This window comes from Sceloporus undulatus, chromosome 6, assembly GCF_019175285.1.
Source record: "Sceloporus undulatus isolate JIND9_A2432 ecotype Alabama chromosome 6, SceUnd_v1.1, whole genome shotgun sequence".
NCBI classification, from domain to species: domain Eukaryota; kingdom Metazoa; phylum Chordata; class Lepidosauria; order Squamata; family Phrynosomatidae; genus Sceloporus; species Sceloporus undulatus.
The window spans coordinates 166,368,981-166,374,528 of record NC_056527.1 but is presented as its reverse complement, the minus strand read 5'-3'; the positions used below and the strand labels follow the sequence as shown (position 1 = coordinate 166,374,528).

The 5,548-nt window shown below is 43.1% G+C and overlaps 1 protein-coding gene across 3 annotated transcripts in view; it reads left to right on the top strand.

Annotated features, from left to right (window-relative positions):
• The window catches only part of NR2F2 (nuclear receptor subfamily 2 group F member 2), a 23,141-nt gene that overhangs the window by 15,384 nt on the left and 2,209 nt on the right, over positions 1–5,548 (top strand). The window lies entirely within an intron of this gene.

Below are 5,548 nucleotides of genomic sequence, written 5' to 3'. Positions count from 1 at the left end.
ACACACACAAACACACACATGCTTTCTGTGTGCGTCTGAGTGTCAGCCACACACAGTCACAATTTAAAGTAAATGTATCTGTATCCATGGGTTAATATTTCTTTTGTCAGCCAGAGGACAACTTGGGGCCAAGGCTTTAGGATAAGCTCAGAGTCAGAGAAGGCTGAATCTAGAAATATTAGTCCTCTGACACTACTTTTTAAATCTATATTAATACATATGTAGGTGGATAGATGCACAGATAGCAGGAAGGAGGCCTAGCAAAGGCAGTTATGTGGGGAAAGTAAGGATTTATCGTCCAGCCCTTGTTGTGTCGAGGGAGGTCTGGCTGGGGGACTCCAAGTGCCTTTCTGGACTTTGTCCAAAATTTAGGTCGTGACCCGAACTTCCTTTCATATATTATTGCTTTCCACAGTCCCTCCCTTTCTCCTGCCCCCAATATTTACTCCCCATCGAAAATTACTCTCAAAAATAAAGCGATCGATCACGAGAGACAATCCTAGGAAAGAAAAAGTGTGTGTCTGTGTTTGTGTGTGTTGGTTGTGTATGAATTCAGGAAAGGCATCCCTTCTTCTCGCCTTCCTTCTCTTCTTTCCAGTTCCTTGCAGAGAAATTGTCCTCCTCCAATTCTCTTTTAATAATAATAATAATAATAATTACGGCTCGGAGTATTTTTTTAAACCCTGTGTATTAATATTATTACCTTCCCTGGACGTTCCTCGCTGCTGTTAGACCATTTAGTAAAATTTATGAGCCTTTTTGCAAAAACAATATGCACCTAAATAGCCTTTTCCCAGTTTGAGATAAAGGCTACTCTTATCTGATATGTATATATTTTTGTAGGGTTATAAAATACTAGCCGTGGGGCAAATCCGTCAGGGGGGATTTCCCCCATTAAGTTGCCCCAAATATACTAGTGTGTATATGTAGATGCATAGAAATCCATATAGTATGTCTTCTTCTACTCCTCCTCCTCCTTTTTTTCCCCTCCTAAGGCTTTCTTTAGGACTTATATCTGGATTTCTCATGGCTTTCAAAGCCATGCATGTGTTAGTACTTTGGCCCAAGCGGCTAAGGTCACAACCTGAACAGAGGCAGCTTCTGATTAAAAAGGAGACCTCATTGTATTTTACTCTTGTCTGAAGTGGTGCAAGGAGATATATATATATATATTTATATAGAGAGAGGGAGACACATATGCACGCCTAAATGTTTGCAAATCGATATATATACTTACATTGCAGTATAGCAAATGCAACCATGGCCATGCATTTGGTGCAGAAAGATGCATCTCCCAACCCTACTTTTGGGACGAGTTCCCTTTAGAGAGAGACAGAGAGATAGAGCTCTCTGTGTATGATTTTGGGAAGAAAAGAAGGGAGAGAAAGAAAGAAAGAGAGATTGGGAGAGGGAGGTTTTTTGGGGGGAGAGAGAGAGGAGGAGAGAAGAGGGAGAAACTGCTCTAATGAAGAGAGAGATCAGAGTTTGCTTGGTTGCCCTTGAATAGACTAAACTGACAAGATCAGTTTTAAAGGGCCACTTAAATCAGTTTCAAAGACTGGTCGAAAATGCGGTGTCTCCTTTTAAAAATAAAGGGGGGGGACACCGCTTTCTTTATGTTTTTTTGGGTGCTGGGCTCCATTATCTTGAGCTGAGCCAGTTTCTGACCATGTGTGGGTTCCTCTTTCTTTCCTTTCCTTTCACACATACAAAAAAATCCCCTCTTCTCCCCTTAGATTAGACTCTGCTCATTTTATTTTTATTTTTTCGTGGGTTTGGGGTACAAGAAGGTTAGCAAAGGATGCCTTATCTTCCTATTTTCCTTCCCCCTTTCCCCCAAATAAGACCCAACATCCCACTACCTGCAACTTAGTGCAATGCAAACCTGTCCAGATTCTTTGCAGACAGAAAGAAAGACAATGTGATTTTAAAAAAAAATAGATATGGAAATTGATTTTTTGGGGGGACTTAAGAGGGTGGAATTAGACCTTTTGGGAGATTTCAACACTTGTTTTAAACCCAGGTTTGTTGAAATCCAAGGGAGACAGAGCAGAAGGGGTGTTTACTCAAAGGGAAGGTTTAACAGGACCTTCTGGGGAGTCAGGGATTGAGGATTGCCCCTGGCTTTGCCAAGGATTCATTTTATTGTTATGTGTGTGTGTGTGTGTGTGTGTGTGTGTATATATTATATATATATATATATATATATATATATATATATATCGCCTTTCTCCCAAGTTGGGGCACAAGGCAGATCACAATTCTGGGCTGAATCGGGTCCTCGGGACTTCAAACTCCTAGGAAGAAATATGGCAAGGCTTTTCCAGAGAGTAGCATACAGTCCATTCCAAATCTGCAAAGCAGCCATGCCTTCGTGGGGTCACACTAAATGCAACGACATCCCAAATGCACAACCTACAAGGACACCCCAAAACCACAAAGTACAATAATATCCCAAATGCACCAAGTACAATTATACCCCAAATCCCCAAAGCAGCGATGCTTTCAAGGGGCCATTGCAAAATGCGATGACATCCCAAACCCACAAAGTACAATAATATCCCAGATCCACAAAGCAATGTTACCTTTATGGGGCCAAGCCTAATGCAACAACGTCCCAAACCCACAAAGTACAATAATATACCAAATGTACAAAGTACAATGACACCCCAAATCCACAAAGTGGTGGTGTCTTTATAGGGCCATTACAAAATGCAATAACACCCCAAATCCACAAAGTGTAATAACACCCCCAAATCCACAAAGCAGCCATACCTTTATAGGGCCAAGCCAAAGCCAATAACACCCCAAACCCACAAAACAGCGATGCCTTTATGGGGCCATACAAAATTCACAAAGTGCAGAGAGGACAAGCTTGCAATTTGGTTGTTAGCTAAGGAAGGGATCGGGCTGTTTGGTGGAAAGGATTCAAACTCAGCTGCAAGGCTGTGTCCAGTCAGACTTGGAAGAGGCAGAGGAACCTGGAAAGAGAAAGCATCCCGGGCTCTGCAAAGCCCTAAGGCCCCAATCTCTAGCCACTTTTCCTTGGGAGCAAGCTTCCTTCTTTGCTAAAGGACTGGACCTTTATCCTCGGTCTGGGGATTTGCAATGCAAAGCTGAGGAAAGTTTTTTGGGGGAAGCAGGATCCTGGAAAGGGGACCAAGGAGGCAGGGTGACCAGAGGTCCTCCTTTTCCAGGACATGCCCTCCATTTCAACCATCTGCCCAGGAGGAGAGGTGTCAAAAGGTCCTACACTTTGGAGCAGGACTGAGATGCATGCACTTACATTTGCAGCTGAATTTAGAGCCTTGCTCCTTGTTTTAAATAATTGCACTCATTATTTATATACTGGTCAATGGTCGAAATAAATTGTGGTGGTGGTTGCAAACACAACACATTGCACCCCCGTTTAATAGTAGTGGTTTTAAAACCTTTTTGTGGGATCCTGTCCTAGGTTCTTCATGCGCCTCCTGCATTTTGCAGTGCCTTGTCCTCCTTTGCAGTTATGGCATCTGGTCCAGTGTGACCAGAGGTCCTCCTTTTCCAGGACCTATCCTCCATTCCAACCTCTTCTCTCCAAGAGGAATGTCCAAAGGGTCCTCCACTTGGAGGAAGCATGCATTTACACGGATAGTAAAATACAAACACCTTGCCCCTCGTTTTAATAATTACACTCAGTAGTATTTATCTACTGGTCAATGACTGAAATAAATCACTGTTGTTGTTGATGTTGTAAACACAGCATATTGCACTCCTATTTAGTGTTGTGCTGTGGGGCTTTTGTATGGTACATAGGGGATATTTTTAGATATGGTATTTCATATATATATATATATATATATATATATATATATATATATATATGGTTGGTATTTTATATATTATATATAAAGGTATTTTTAATATACATTTTATATGGGAAAGGTATTTTATATGGGAAAGGTCCTGTCCTAAATCCTTCTTCCACGTCCTGCATTTTGCAGTGCCTTGTCCTCCGGTTTGAAACACATTATTGTGGGGATTGCAAACACAACACGTTGCACTGCCATTGACAATGGGTTTGGTGTTTAGCTTTTATGGGATCAGATCCTCTATTCTTTTACAGTGCCTTTTGCAGTGCCTTCCTCTCCTTTGTGAAATAAAGCATTTTGGGGTTCGCAAACCTCTTGCATTTTGCAGTGCCTTGTCCTCCTGTTTGAAATAAAGTATTGTGGGGGGTTGCAAACACAACACATTGCACTGCCATTTACAGCAGCATTATGGGTTTGGTGTTTAGCTTTTTTTGGGTTAAGGCCCTCTGTCCTTCTTGCAGCCCAGTTTACAGCAGCTTTGCGGGTTTGGTTTTTAGCTTTTATGGGATCTCCTTCTCTCATGCCCTGCATTTTGCAGTGCTTCATCCTCCTGTTTGAAACAACATACTGTATTGTTGGGGTTGCAAACCCAACACACTGCACTGCCATTTACACCAGCGTTGTGGGTTTGGGTTTAGCTTTGATGGGGGTTAAGGTCTTCTATCTTTCTTGCATGTCCTGCATTTGACAGTGCCTTCCTCTCCTTTGTGAAATAAAGTATTGTGGGGTTTGCAAACGTCCTGCATTTATTTGGCAGTGCCTCATCCTTTTTGAAACAAATTATTGTGGAGTTTGCAAACCCAACACATTGCACTACCTTTTACAGCAGCGTTGTGGGTTTGGTGTTTCAGCTTCTCTGGGGTCAGGTCTTCTATCCTTCTTGCACGTCCTGCATTTTGCAGTGCCTTGCTCTCCTTTTTGAAATAAAGTGTTGCAGGGGTTACAAACCCAACACATTGCTGTGTCATTTAGAGCAGCGTTGTGAGTTTGAATTTTAACCTTTATGGGGTCCTCTTCTAACATGTCCTGCATTTGGCAGGGCCTTGCCCTGCTTTGCGAAATGAAGTATTGTAGGGCTTGCAAACGTCCTGCATTGGGCAGTGCCTTGCCCTCTTCCTTTTTTTGGTAGTCGTGACACCTGGTCTCCCTGTTCTGATGGTCACTCTCTCTTTTCTTTTTGCCCTCTTTCCTCCCTTGACTTTCCCTCCTTCTTTCCTTTCTTCTTTCCCCCTTTCCTCCCTTGCCTTTCTCTACTTCTTTTTGCCCTCTCTCCTCCCTCGCCTTTCCCTTCTCCTTTCTGTTCTTTTTGCCCTCCTTCCTCCCTTGCCTTTCCCTCCCTTCTTTCCTTTATTCTTTCCCCCTTTCCTCCCTTGTTCTTTCCCTCCTTCTCCTTCTTCTTTCTCCCTTTCCTCCCTTGCGCTATTCTCCTTCTCACCTTCTCTTCCCCCTTTCCTCCGCCTTTCTCTCCTTCTCCTTCTCCTTCTCCTTTCTCCCTTTCCTCCCTTGCCTTTCTCTCCTTCTCCTTCTCCTTTCCCCCTTTCCTCCCTTGCTTTTCTCTCCTTCTCCTTCTCCTTCTCCTTCCTCCCTTTCCTCCCTTTCCTTTCGCTTCCTCTTTCCTTTCTTTTCACCCTCTTGCCTTTCCATCCTTCTCCTGCTTCTTGCCCTCCTTCCTTCCTCCCTTGCCTTTCCCTTCCCTC